The 16,024-nt window shown below is 40.8% G+C and overlaps 1 protein-coding gene across 1 annotated transcript in view; it reads right to left on the reverse strand.

Moving 5' to 3' along the window:
- Window positions 1–16,024, reverse strand: part of LOC122815151 (T-cell-specific guanine nucleotide triphosphate-binding protein 2-like) — a 354,138-nt gene that overhangs the window by 85,195 nt on the left and 252,919 nt on the right. The window lies entirely within an intron of this gene.

The following is a 16,024-nucleotide window of genomic DNA, read 5'->3' on the forward strand; positions in this document are numbered from 1 at the left end:
GGTTCACAAGTATCAACAAGTTAGAACAGTGCAGTAAATGACCCCACACTTGAGTGCTAGGCCAGAGACAGATAAAATGCAAGTTTTAAGAAAAAAAAAACAATTTTAAAATAAGTGCACGCAGGACATTCAGTAATCAGCTCTACGTTGTGTTCTAAATACATTTACTAACACAAAAATAAAGTTTAACAAGCCAGAAAATGCTCAAAAGTAGGCGGCAATGCAGAAAAACTTAACAAATAATCTGAAGCAAAATAATTAAAATCTCAAAAGTGGCTCCTTTCTTCTCTCAGCATTTTCTCCTCTTGTTGGGTGCTTCACCAACAGCCAACAAGTCCGAAAAGATGCCAAAACCACAAGGCAATTGGGATTTAAGAGAGGGAGATCAAGGAGTTTGGAATTGACCCAAAATGACCAGTAAAACTACAGTTTCAAAGCAGTGACCACTCCCACAGGGGCAGGCAGGCTGCTCAATGTTTATCACTGCCACTGATGAACACAGAGACTTCCCTTTAGCCCAAGCAAACAATGGCCTCCAAGAAACTTACAAACAGTTCAGAACAGCAAATCTGTAACTGAACTTTTTTACATCTGAGAAAAGTGGGAAAAAAGCAAGATTTTTTGCTTTTTGTTTTTTTTTTTTCAAGGAAAGCAGAGGTTCACAAGTATCAACAAGTTTGAACAGTGCAGTAAATGACCCCACACTTGAGTGCTAGGCCAGAGACAGATAAAATGCAAGTTTTAAGAATAAAAAACGATTTTAAAAATAAGTGTACGCAGGAAATTCAGTAATCAGCTGTAGGGTGTGTTCTAAATACAGTTACCAACACAGAAATCAAGTTTAACAATTGGCTAAGCTTCTGATTGGCTAAACTTCTGGTGTCATTCTAAGGGGATCCACTATCTGTCTGCCTGGGAAGACATGGTCGACAGACAAAGATGCTTTGCCAGAGATGGCCTGCACTTGTCTCCCCTCGGATTCCGTATACTGGCTAAGTCTCTTGCCACCCCTATAGTGCCTTTTTTAGGCAAGGTTCAAATGACAAATTCACCACCATAACAGGAACAGGTAAGCAAAAACCTGAGGGTAATGCTACTCAATGTTAGAAGTCTAAATCTCAAAATGCAATCACTCAAGGCACTCCTTAAAAGGCAGAACATCAATATCTGTGCAGTGATTAGGCCTGGTTCAAGGCTCTAGATAGCTCCCCTGCATTACCAGGCTATAACTCATACCACACTTTTCGACCATGTAACCTGGACCAGAACACCAAAGGCAGAGGTGTGTCCATATTCATTAAGGACATCCACACCTCCAGGCTAGTTGCACAGCATAATGCATCCAAGGTTATCTAAGTGCAACTAACTCTGGGCAAAACTGCAATCCAAATTGTAGCTTGCTACACATCCCCCACCATGCCCCAGAATTCCCACTCCTCTTTTCTTGATATACTGGAAAATATTAGGGTTCAACCAAACACCCTAATAATGGGAGATTTCAACTACCCCACCATTAACTGGGAAAACTACTCTGTACCAACTCCTTCACTCAACGCTTTCTGGAATTCATAAATTCCAATGCCCTGGATCAACTTATCCACACCCCCACCAGGGGCAACAATATTCTAGACCATTCATTACTAACATGAGTGACTGGTGTTCCACACCTGAAGTCAACTCCTCGTTGGTCAGATCCGACCATAAGCTAATCACCCTAGATATCCGCATCCCACCATTAAGGAAACCACGGTAAAAAATTTCTCCAAAGCCAACTTTATGCTTCTTAAGACAGAAATGGTGAACTTCATGACACCCATGCAGATGGACAATACAGTTACAACTGCTGAATCCTATACAAATGCACTCTGTAAGCACTTACACAAGTGCATGGATCGTGCTATCCCAAACAGAATCAAGATGCTATCCTCCAAAAAAAAGAAGCCAATCTGGTGGTCCCCTGCCATAAACAAACTATACAACAGAAGGAAGAAACTGTTGCAAAAAAGAGTAAAATCCCATGAGTGGAAGAGCTCCCTGGTCAGCCTCAGTAAAAAGCTGAGATCCCTTATAAGATCCTCCAAAGCAAGCTATGAAAAAAATCGCCACTGATTCTAAGGGCAACTGCAAAGCATTCTATTGCTATGTCAAGAATCTCAATGGCAACACCCAGATCTGCTCCGAGTTATAGCACAACGGCACAAAAATTACAGAACCAACTGATATTGCCAACATCCTGGCAGATAGGTTCAGTGCTAACTTTACCCTCCTCTTACCGCCTAAAGGGCCCATATCTATACAGGAAGAATGCAGAGTCCCTGTAATCACATCTATGCAGGTAAAAACTGCACTCTCTCAAACCAAAAACACAACATCCATGGGACCGGACAACTTCCCAGGCTGCATTTTACATGAACTTCAGAATGAACTGGCTCCCCACCTAAGCACCATGTTCAATCATAGTCTCACCTCAGGCTTTGTGCCCACTGAATGGCTCACAGCAACAGTTATCAAACTCCACAAAGGGGGAGCCACCACTGATCCTGGGAACTATTGCCCTATTAGAATAAAGAGCCTGGTCTGCAAGGCCATGGAACGTATCATCATGGAACTCATAAACAAAGACATTGGTAACCTCCAAACTCTGAACCCACCCAGTTTGGGTTTGTGAAAGGCAGATCATGCCTTCTGTACCTGATTGTCTTCTTTGCAGCAGTCACCAAAGCTGTAAACAAGCGTAAGGTGGTTCACACAGCCTATCATGGCCTCGCCAAGGCTTTCAACACCATCTCCCATTCTGGAATTATAGCTAAACTCACTAAACTAGGTATAAATCCCTACGTCACAAGATGGGTTGCCAACTGGTTCACTGACAGAAATCACACTGTAAAAATTGCAGACTCCAAATCTGACTTCAAACAAGTGACAAGTGGAGTACCACAGGGTTCAGTCCTGGGACCCCTCCTGTTTGGAATCTACTTCTCTGAAGTACAGGCTAACACAGAAGGCCTCTGGCTAATGAAGTTCACAGATGACTGCAAACTAGGCGCCATAGCTGAGTCCCCAAATGATGTGGACATCCGAAGGGCCTCACTGAGACAGATGCCTGGTTTCAGAGGCATGGCCTCAAGCTCAATGCCAAAAGTGCATTGTCATCCCCTTTGGTAAAAACTCTGTACCCATGAACTACCACATAGACTGCTGTCTACTTAATGCCAAATGTGTGATGAGACCTTGGGACCCAGATGGACATTAGTTTCTCTTTTGATAATCACATCACCACAGTAGTCAGGAAATCCTTCTATGTTGCACACATCATCACAAAAGGGTTCTCATCTAGGAAAAAGGAGGTCATTGTCCCCCTCTACTCAGCACTCATTAGACCCATTATAGAGTGCAATGCCCCTTTTAGAATGTAACTCACAAGACATCTGCAGCAGCTGGAAAGCCACAGAAGTACCTCACAAAGAGGATTACTGGCCTCAAACAGATGCCCTACACTGACCATCTCAAAAAACTCCAGCTTTACTCCGTAGCATATTGCCTACTCCGAGGAGATCTCTGCCTAACATATAAAGCTATGTCAAACCCAGAGCTGATGGACATGCTACAGCTAAAAAAATCCCAATTCCTCCAAGCTACACACTCTAGGACCTAAACCTTGTCACCACATAAACAGGACATGCTGGAGGGATAGAGTCCTATCCCAGAGACTTCCCCTACTGTGGACCAAGCTACCCATCTATGTCAAGCAAAGTTTCTCATTAGCACTCCTCAAGAAAAATCTTGATGAGTGGATGAGAAATAGGAAATACACCCCAGGGATCATGTCAGTGGCACTGCTCAACAGGGGCACAGAAAATTAACTTTCTTGGGTGGTGTAAGCCAGGGAACCTTGCTGGCTAGGCTTACCTAGGCCCTTGGGCTGATAGCCTAGTACCAACCTATGAACCTATGAACTTCACTTACTCTGTCTAGAACTTTCTTGAGGTTTCTGTCATGCTCAGTTTCACCATTGCCTCTGATCAATAAATCATCTACTATTATAGCATAGGAATAACCTGAAAAGCTCTATTTCACTGCATGCTGAAAGACTTCACTTGCAGAATTTATTCCAAATGGCATCCTGAGAAATCTTTATCTTCCATATTCTACAGTATGTGTCTAAGAGGGGGGTGGGGGGGTTATACCTCTCAATTGTCCAGATTTTCCCAGAATATCCAGATTTGTGTTTCATATTTTTGGTCTGCTTCTCATAAAATTCTGTTTTTCTGGCAAATCAATGAGGACTGAATTCAGCAAATAATGGTAGACATTTCAGCTTTAGACTTTATATCCTTCATAAAATTCATACTAATACAAAACTTGTCATTCTATTAACTTTTTAAGTTGTAAGAGCGGTATTTAAAGGTGTCCCTATTTTTGGCCTTTGTCCCCCCATTGTTTATGGCTTTGTCCAGATTTCTTGCTCGAAGAGGTTGAGATATATGGGAGTGTAAGAGGCAGGTAGGGGTGTATGTGTGTGTCATATCTCTCAACTGTACAGATTTTCACAGAATGTTCAGATTTCTGCCTTACGTTTTTGGTCTATTCCTCATAAAAATCGCATGTTTTTGATAAATGACTGTGATGATCTAAGAATTAAAGTCACTAAATAATGACATGCATTTGAGTTTCAGACTTCATATCCTTCAGTAAATGCATTCTAACATAAATCCTGTTATTCTAGCAACTTTTCAAGTTTATAAAGCAATATTTCAAATGTGTCCCTAGTTTTGGCCCTTTGTCTTCCATTATATGACAGGCTTTTCCAGATTTCTTGCACTAAGAGGTTGAGAGTTATAGTGTTCGTGTAACAGCGAGGTAGGTGTGTGTGTGTGTGTGTGTGTGTGTGTGTGTGTGTGTGTGTTTATGTATGAGGTAGGTAGTATACCCACAACTGTCCAGGTTTTTTTCAAAATGTCCAGATTTTTGAAGCATATTTTTCTCTGTTCCTCATAAAAGGGACTAAAGTTGCTAAATAATGACATTTGAGTTTTAGACATCATATCCTTTACAAAAATACATACTAACACAAATCCTGTTATTCAACTAATTTTCAAGTTCATGAGAGCAACGTTCATAATCTGTCCCTATTTATTTTAGGCTTTGTCCAGATTTCTTGCACTAAGAGGTTTGAGTGTGTGAGTGAGAGAGTGAAATGCCCTAGTTAGGGTTAGCAGGTGGTTAGTAATTTGAAGAAGCTCAAATCCTGTACCTTAGCTACATGAAACAAGAGCCTGAATCATCTATCCTAACTACCAAGTTGCATTTTTCAAGGAAATGAGATTCAGGTGATTTTTTTCAAGAAGTTTAGTTTCAAGTGCATTTTCAAGGAATTGTAGCATACTTGCTTCTTGAAGCAGCAGGCTGTGGGTTCTACTCCCAAAGCATGTAGATGGAGTACCAATACTGTGTGGCATTTTAAGGGGTGGGGGGCTGCAGTCCTGAGTATGTCTCCTATGGATGGGATGCCTATAACTATGAACCTGTTTTCAGTTTGCTATCTGCTCCCTATTGCAGTATTCCCAGATTACCATTTTTTTAAAAGTAACGTGGGCAATTTATTCTTCAAGGGCAGCAGACACTGAATTTGTAGATGAAATACTGAAATATAAAGTTGTTTGCTAGCAGCAACCTTTTCATTAGTTAAGGATCACTTTAATGTGGAATTGCTAAGATGGCTTTTACTTCTGCAGAGATTGTGCACATTGACTGATATTAGTGGATTGTAACAACAGACGTTTGAGTGGCCTTTTATGGTTGAAATGTTCTGAATTGGGCAGTTTTGTCATTATTGCTTCATATGTTTTGTTTCATTGCATACTGGAAAAACGTTCAAAACTATAAATTTAAAACATGCTTTAACAAGTGGTGCTGTATTATACAAGGGATATCATAGGATCACAGAACATTATTAGGCTATTGGCCATGAGGCCCTTATAAGCCTAGCCAAGAGTTTAGCCCATATTTAGACAAGTCAGCACCCAATGCCCCTGTTCAGCAGGGATATGGGAGGAATCCCAGGAATGTATTTTCTGCTTCCCATCCAGTTATCCAGGTTGTGCTTAAAAAGGTGTAAAGAGGTACTCTGCTTGACGTGGAGAATGAGTCTATTCCACTGATGGGGGAGTCTCTGGGATACAAATCTGTCCTGCTAGCAAGTTCTAATGATGTTACAGACCAGGTTGATGCCACCTATGTGGGTTACTGAAGTGGAGCTTGACTTGCGGATATGCAGCAGTCCCATCAGAGCGGGGTCCGAGATTGCCTTGTATGCCAGACAGAGATCACCTCTGAGGAGTCTGTATGAAACTGAGTAGAGGGATAGGGCTTTTAGCCTATTTGTGTATAGTAGATTTTTGAGGCCCTGGATTCTCCTGGTGAGGAACCTCTGTGGTCTCTCCAGCTGGTGCATGTGCTTTGCAAGGTACATGCTGAATGGGGTGCTGCACTCAATAATGGGCCTTATAAGGGAAGAAAACAGGGATGCTATGATCTCCTTTTCCCTGGATGAGATACCCTTACTTATGAGGTGGGCCATGTAGAAAACCTTCCGTACAATGGAAGCAACATGGTGGTCAAAAGTCAGGCTGCTGTCAACCTGGGTACCCTACTCCATCACAACCGATTGCTCGCTTAGGACATTGTTATTAATGTGATAATTTGTGGGGACATCACTCTCCCCAAGGGGGATGATGATGCATTTTTTGGTATTCAGCTTGAGCCCATGTTTCTGGGACCAGTCATTTGTTTGGATGAGACCTTCTTAGAGGATGTCCACATTACTAGCGGAATTGATGACAGTGCCCAGCTTGCAGTCATCTGCAAGCTTGGTCAGCCATATCCCACTGGTTTTGGCCTGCACCTCAGAAAAGTATATTTCAAATAACAGAGGCTCCAAGACCAAACCCTGGGATATGTCACTCATTACAGGTCCACTGCTTGAGGTGGCTTCCCTTATTTTGACTTGGTGGGTTTTATCAATGAGCCAGTTAGCTACCCATCTCGTAACATACAGATTGATGCCTAGTTGAAAGAGTTTATCTATTACACCCTAGTGGGGAATAGTGTTGAAGGCTTTGGCCAAGTCAAGGTAGGCAGTATGCACCTTCTTCCCCTCATTAACGGCTTTGGTGACTGTCTCAAAGAAGTCGACCAAATTTAACAGACATGATCTCCCCTTGATGAAGCCAAACTGTGTGGGATCAAGTGTTTGATGGTTGCCAATGTCCTTGTTAATGAAGTCCATGATAACCCATTCCATGGCCTTGCAGATCAGGCTAGCTAGGCTAATGGGTCTGTAATTTCCCGGATTGGTGGATGCTCCACCTTTGCGTAAAGGGATGACAGTGACTCTCTTCCACTCAGCTAGGATGAAGCTGGTACTCAGGCTTTGGTTGAATAGGGTGCCTAATAGTGCTACAAACTCCTGCCTGAGTTCACTTAGGATGCAGCCTGGGATATTATTAGGTCCCATGGAGGCTTTATTTTGTGCCTTTGAGAAAGCAGTGATGACCTGTTCCCTAAATATAAGGGGAAGAGGGCAGGTACTGGGAATGTCCTGATTTACTGATGGAGAGGATAGAGGAATGACGTTTTCACTGAATCTGTCAGCCATCAAGTTTGCTATATCTACGGCATTTGTATATGTGGTGTCCTTGACCACCAGTTCTGAACAGATTTGGGTGCTTCTTTTGAGGTTGCGGACATATGTGAAGAAGGCCTTATGATTGTAGATAGTAGATGTGGCCAATTTGGACTTGAAGTTTGCTTTGGAGGATTTCACTAGTGCTCTTATTTGCTTGTTCAGGCTAAGGAGAGATTGCTTCTAGTTGGGCACCTGCTCCTTCTTAGTCCTAGACACAATTTTTTTCCTTTTGTTATAGAGTTACTTATTGCAGATGTCCACCAGACATGTTTATTCTTCCTTGTGGAGGATGGTTTAGTCCTGTCAGGTATTCCTGATTCCATGCATCTATATAAATGCTTGTATAGTGCTTTGGTACAGTTTTGGATACTGGTTCCAGTTCCTAGAGGGGGGAGGGGGATGTTAAGCTGTTTATACCATCCCTCAGGAGGCTGTAATCAGTTTTGAAGAAGTTTTTTTGTTTGACCCTAGCTAGAGGGGGGTCAGGGGAGACAGTGACTTTGAAAGTGGCAGCTTTATGGTCGGATCTTACCAGGAAGGATGATACTGCAGGGATGTTGCAGTGGTGACTCATGTTGGCTAATACCAAGTCCAAGATATTATCACTTCTTGTGGGGGTATTGACTTACTATTCCAAAGCATTTGTATTGACAAAATTGAGGAATTTCTGTGCATTTATGCTCTGGCATGAGTAGTCTTCCAGTCTATTCGGTAGTTAAAGTCACCCAGGAGCGGGGTAAAGGGTTGAATCTTGATAGATTTGAAGAGGTCCAAATAGGCAGATTGGGCATTGTGAGTCAAATTTGGGGGTCGGGAGCTAGTTATGATTAGTGTAGGGGTCTTGTCAATGGTTAACTGCACCTGGAGTGTTTCCTGTGCGTCATACTGTTTGACCAGCCTGGAGGTGTGCATGTCTTTAATATATATTGAAACTCCACCACCTTTGACTTTGCTGCCCAAAATTTGGGGTCTGAATGTGTGACAGAATGAGTAACCAGGTAAGACTGGAATGCTCTCTGCAGCGTTGAACCAGGTTTTTGTGACTGCACAAATGTCAGCATCTTCCAGGGTTAGGAATGCTTGCAATGAATGCAGTTTTATATTTAGACTCCTGATGTTTAGCAGCATGACCTTTAATTTGCATTTTGTTTAAATTTTTATGTTGGTAGTTTTAACCTCATCACTTTCCTAAAAGGCACTCTGGGGGAAGCAAGAGGCTTTGCCAGAAGCCTGAAGCCCAAGTGAGACAGATGCAGTCCATCTCTGACAAAGCATTGTGGTCATATCTTCCCAGGTAGTCAGGCACTGGATCTCCCTGAAATGGCACCAGAAACTAAGCCAATTGTTAAAGTCAATCATTTTCTGTTTGTATTGAGGCATCATTCTGGGTGATGGTAGAATGCTGCTTATGGCTAGGGACATTTCCGCCTGGGACACATATTCAATGAGTTCAATCATGTCTCTCTTCATATAGTCCTGGGTGGTACATCTCAAGTCATTCACACCAGCCTGGACTATGGCAGAGTCATAACAATACCTGTTATTGAGAGACTTGAGTGCATATGTGATATGGCAGATTCTGGCCCCTGACAGACAACTAACCATGACTCTCTCCTTATCCAGCCTGATAAGAGGCACATCTGTGTATCTGGAGTCTCCTGTGACTAATATGCTGGGTTTATGGTTAAGCCTCAGTGGCTGTGAGACACAGGTGTGTGAACTATGCCAGTCTGTGGTGTGGAGGGCTGTGGAGATCTCGTATTTTTGCCTCACAGGTCTCCTTTGTTTGGATATTGTTTTGTTGAGGACCTCTGCATATGTGGGTGTGTGTTGTGTAGGTGTGGGTGGTGTTTGAGGTGTAGTGATTGTTCTGACAACCTTCTCAGTGCCAGATATATTGGCTTGTGAGGGAGACAGCATATATTCTAGGTTCTTAATGTAATTGCATCTCTCGCAAATTGTGTTCCTAGGTGGTAGTAGTAGATGGTTGTTTGCGTGTATGAGGCAATTGCTACATTATCTTAGGATGCCCATATCAACCAGACTGGCAGGAGAAACTGTAGCAAATTGTCCATCCATATTTGTCAGAATCAGAGGGAGAAAGGCTAGGGAGACCTAAGGGGTAGACCTAAAACCCAAGTGCTTAAACCAATACTAAGAGGCTTAGAATAGCACTTACAATTTAAAGAGGCTATAAACAAGTAGTAATAAATGCAACAGAGAAGATACAATTGAACACTTTAGAGAACAAGCAGCAAGTAGCAGAAAAAGCAAGACGAAGTAATGGAGCAGGAGGAGGAAACACAAATACAGTAAAAGCAGCTGAATAAAGTGTGTATGTTTTTTATCTTCTTTGTTTGTTAGTAAAGTGGAAAGGGAGAGAGGAGGAACAGAAGATAATTCAAGGTTAAGGAACTAAGGAATTTGGTCTTCCCAAATGATCTCTGTATAAGGTAGAATGAGCTAATGAGATGAGACTGGGAGGAGAGTCCAGGATCAAATGTACAGCAGGGGCAGACAACTGCAAATGTCACCAGCTCACTAGCCCTCTTCAAGAGAAATCTTGATGAGTTGATAGGAAATAGAAAGTTCACCCTGTGGATCACTCCAGTGGCTCTACTTGATAGAGGTACTGGGAACTAACTACGGGTGGTATAATGCCAGGGCACTTATATGGGCTAGGTTTGTAAGGACCTCAGGGCCATTAGCCTAGTACACATCTATGAACCTATGAACTTTAAGAACACAACAGAATTTGGGTGAGAGAGTGGGAGAAAAACAAAAATTCAACTAGAGGTCAGCAAATATATAAATGCAGACACAGAAAAGTAAATAATTCAGTCAAGCAAATAAATAAAAACAGTGCAGTACTGTTATGCAAATAAATAAAAACAGTGCAGTACTGATAAGAAACACTGAAAACACAAAAATATGCTTAGACGTCAGCTCAGTAATTCCACATAGTTTAAGAAACACTCTCAGTCAGGTTCAATGGAGTTTAATTTAATACAGTCAGGAAGGTGAATCAAAGAAGTTTTGCATGGTCCTAAAAATGTGTCAATGGGGCATATGATTTAAAAACTTAATCCTCTACTGGCCAGATGCATTTTCTTTGAATGTAGTTTTCAATGCTGTTTCAGTGAATGTGATTTTCAAAGGCTGAGAAATTTTAATGCTAAATCAGTTTTCACTGTGAGACTGTACTGTTTTGTTTAACAAATGTCTATCAGTGTCTGTGCTATAAAATTTGAAATAAATGTTTTAAATTAAATCTGAATATTTGAAATCATTGTAAAAGTAAAGCATAAAACAATATGAACACTAGTTTTGAACAGTGTTTATGGTAACTGAGTAGAAATAGCCAAGTAATGGGACACTGGAATGGATGCTTGGGGTGGGGGTGGGGGGGTGAGGATAGGGGGCCCCAATCTCTTACCCTACATAGGGCCCCGTTTGACCTTGATCCAGCTCTGCTTATCTCTGTATGCCACTGAAGAGATATATAATAATGCAGTTATTGTCAATTTCTTTATGTGTAATCTTTTATCTCTCAAAAATGACAATTTTACAAAGGTTTAGGAGGTATACAACTAACAAAATATATAGCCAGAACCAGGGATGTTCAAGAAAGTAAGGGATAGTTGAGAGGTATGGCTTAATTTTGTAAAGTAATTTATTTTGATTCATAACATGGTAGAACATCATCAGGGGTAGTAAAATCATAACACTGAAGTTATATTAAAATGTATAATAATAACAGTTATAGACAGTAAATGAAAGCATAGAGTTCAGATGTACGATTGATGCTTTAGAGTTTTTTTTTTTAATTATATACAAATGTGTTATATGCCTGAAATGGCTTTTGTGGTCCGAAAGAACACTTACTTTTCCTGATGTTAAGAAATATTAGTCTGTGTGTTCGTACATGTTCAAGTAAGTGTAGACATGATTGCATTGGGCTGGACTCTATAAAGCTTGTGGAATCCAATGCCTCATGCTGATATCAGAGTGAAACTTCCAGATAACATTGTAATGTGTAAATGTAGGACCAGAAACTTAGAATAGCTCACATCACAATGGAGTACCACAGTAAAAATACCAAACTATAGAAATACACAAGCAATCTGTAAGTAGGAAGAAACGGTTGTCATATTGTACAGGAACAAAGTTACAGAAAGATGACCGCAATTCAAGCATGCTGATAGGTATATACATTTATATATAACAGAATTTGTACAGTAAGATTAAGGACAACAATGGAATGTAACTGACTTTATTATGATAACAAACATCCCAGTGTTAGTTGCATGGTATTCATAACATAAGTTTTTAGGAATAGACACAGAAACATCTAAGATAACTACAGATATTTCTGTATTTCATCCACTAATTTTCAAATCTTTAACATATATATATATATATATATATATATATATATATATATATATACACACTGACATCACTCTTTACAGTAAGCTCAGAGATAAATACGGTTATCTCCATAATACATCTATTATGTAGGCTTCTACTTCGATCTCTGTAAATTTTCTGATAAAGAAATTAAAGGCAAAGGGCAATTATGGCCACATCGCTGTAGCTAACATTTGATAATGATGCGCTTGGGACTTGTCTGGGGAATACAAGTAAAGCGCACACCCAAAGAAAGGGGGAGATAGAAAAGAGGATGTTGGGGTACGGGTGAAGATGATGGATACACAAGAGGGGTGATGAAATAGGACAATCTGAGGGAAAGTCAAAGATGCATGAGCATTTTCTTTGTTAAAGAATCGAAGGAAAGGCGAACACAGGGAAAGAGGAGGAGAAGGTCACCACAGCAGGTATACACATAGAAGAAATAGCACAACACAGGACAAACAACGGTTAGGAAAAACAGTAAGGACAGGTAAGTTACACAGACAGCACGCTGCACAACACACACAATGGAAAGTTGGAAAACAAGCTGGTGATGCATGCCAGCCATGGTGAAAGGCAGAAAAGCACATCTACGTATGCACTAATCACATTATGGCATGTTGCAGACTGTGTGGCAGTCATACCTGGATGTGTATGATCAATGGCATATATGTGTTTCAGGTAATAAAGTAGGCTTACAGTACTCATTGGATAAATATACACATATTCGTTTATTCCTTCAGCAGTGCAGGTGTAAGCCAAGCAACATCACACATGAAGTCTTACAATGGTGGATAACTTCACCAGAGGACAGAACCAAACCTACAATCATGCATGTGAAAGGCAAACAGCCAAGCACAGTGCCAAACAGAAGTGCTGCAGAAGAGCACTAATGCTGCTACATACACTAGTAGGTGCACACAATGTAAACAAATGTGCAATGGAATGGGTAAATGTTACACAGATATGCCGTGTCAAAGGCAAGGCAGGGTGTACATGTGTATGTATGTCTGTCTGTCAGTGACATAAATAGAATGTACATGAAATCAAGGTTGATTCACATACATACATCAATGACATGCTATAATATGTTCAAAAATGTAACTGTACAGCATAATAAATATAGCAGGTTGCACATATGGAACTGAAGAAACTACACTGGGTGAAACACAAGTATAATGAGACCAAGGACGTACTGCAAGCATTAGCCAGCTACTTGTGTGCATATGCCTTGCATTGCACAATGGGTATGCATGTGGCACATGTTCACTTTGTCACATTAATACATAGCAATGGGCAGTAGGTTTAACAAAGACAAACGTACCTGTCAAAAATAATAGTGAAATATGAAGGTGTGAAGGAGGTGGGCAACTTCAGCCCTCATCAAGGTAAAGCGGGACAAGGTAAGTTCACACAATGAAAATGCATGTATACAACACACAGGCTACTGTAGAAGCCATACAGAAATACATTTAACCAAATGGAAAATTGATTGGTAATGTCCGCAGAACTGGTCATGTATAAAAACACACATACACAATAATGTGCAATCATATCACATCAACATGTATAGGTAAGCAAGCAAAAATGTTAAGCACATACACATACACTGTTAAGCAAATGTCAAGTAAAGAAACGCAGGGGTATGTCAACTATTCTGCTCATTATGGAGCAGCTGACACTCCTGTGAGCATCACTGTAGCACATACATTTTTTATGTCAGTATGTATCCAACTATGGGCACACACACGTACAGTCAGTTAATATGTACAGCTATTGCTGGAAGGTGTACACTGATGTCGGTACATAATGGGTTTGCAAATGCTACATACAACAAACACAGTGTAATGTACTGTTAAAGAATATGTTATTTATAACATAATGTATAGATTAATGTTACATTGCTGTTTGATACATTCATAAAAGGAGGACTGCACATAGGCGGGATATACCTGTATATGATCCCTATTGGCATCAGTATTGCCAGCCCATGGCACAGAACACCAAGACAGTGGAACATCATGACAACTGTCATCCAAAAAACATGTGGAATGATGTTTTATATGTTGCACATACCTGATATGGCAAAACAGTAACCCAAAGCATATCACACTAGTATTGTTGGAGTATGAACCACATATGCTGTCTGTCAGTCGCCCCAGTGACATATGTTTACAGGCTATCTCTTTCAGCACTACAGGCAGGATGGCTTGGTCAGGGGCAGGTCCAGGTTCCTCAGCATCATCTTCATCATCATCATCACCATCACCCTCAGAAGACTCTAACACTGGTCTTGCATGTCCTCTTCATTATATTCGGATTGGAGAACATCCATGGGTCCCATGCTCTGTAAAGATTAATTGCAAAACACAACAGAAAAGAAAAGCAAATGTCTGTCATAAAGAACAATCCCATGAGTGTCATAGCACAACACAATATGATTATGATGACAGTTTACACAGGGACTGACACACATCCATTATGGACAGAGTTCCCTATAGCCCTATATTTCCTGTTTGTAAAAAGGACAGCAGTATTCTTTTCCGAACTAGTCTATATACTTAAACACACCCACACATGTCATTAGCTTTATAAGAATGTATAAATGCTCAAATCAACAGATTGTACTGTCTGCGTTCAAGTATTTATATGACCAGGCACAGAGTGTCACTGTTAAAATGAGGAGAAGCCGATATGGCAATATTGTGGACATAAGGCAAGTGATATGACAAACATCTGAGACAGGTAGCATGATAATTGTCTGAACATGCAGCAATATAATGAGTACAGCAGTAAAACCAATGTAATGTGCTCATTCAACACAGCTGGTGACATATGAGAATATAATATATCTGTTAGTAACAGTACTACATGTGTGCAACTGTATGTATTACCTACCAAAACAATTAGCAATCAGTAGCCTGAAAAAACAAAACATTGTGAATATGCTTGTTGATATTGAACTGCTGTAATCAAATAGGTATCTGCTCAAGTGTCAGGAAACCTAGCTATAGGTCCCCGTCTATGACCCAGGAAACCTATACCATGTATTTAACATTTTTAGAAACACTAGCCATCCAACCCAATACCATATTCATGAGTGACTTTAATTACCCCAGTATTAACTGGAAATCTTATACAACACCAAACATACATGTACTGAGATTCCTGGATTTTGTAAACACATACTCCCTGGACCAGAAGTCAATACAGCAATCAGGGACACGACCATACTGGATCTGGTCCTCACTAATATGGAAGAATGTTGCACACACCCTCCTGTAATGCCTTCCCTGGTAAGGTCAGACCACAAAATGGTCTTTTTTGAAGTAAAAATAAAACTTGAAGAGAACCCCCATCTAAAACTGGAATATTCAGGAACTATTCTAAGGGTAACCTCTGGCTATTAAGTGAGAACCTGGCAAAATGTCAAGCCTCCATAAACCCTGAGAACTCTACTACCTATGTAGAACTGTTCACAGAAACCCTGTACAAGCATGTTAAAAGCTGCATAGAGGCAGCTGTAGCCACCAGTAAGAAGTACAGAACTACCTCAAAAAACAAGCCACCCTGGTAGAATCACAAAATCAATAGGCTGTATAACAGGAGGAAGAAAATCATGGCAAAAATTAGGAGGTGCAGCACCCAGCAGGATAAACGCACTCTCATCAAACTAAACAAACAACTCTGAGGACAAATAAAGTTTACCAAAGCCAAATCTGAGGTAAGTTTGCCCTCCCAGGCCAAGGACAACCACAAAGCATTCTTTAGCCATGTCCGTAACTTCAAAGGCAATACAAAAATTGTGTGCAGAGTTCATTGTAAATGGAGCCACCTATAGTGAGTCAGAAGATATAGCAAACCTCCTGGCTGATAAATTCAGCTCCAACTTTACCCCCTGTCTCCCTCTCAACCTAGCTCAGG

This window comes from Protopterus annectens, chromosome 11.part0 (genome assembly GCF_019279795.1).
Source record: "Protopterus annectens isolate FY-2018-M chromosome 11.part0, PAN1.0, whole genome shotgun sequence".
NCBI classification, from domain to species: Eukaryota; Metazoa; Chordata; order Ceratodontiformes; family Protopteridae; genus Protopterus; species Protopterus annectens.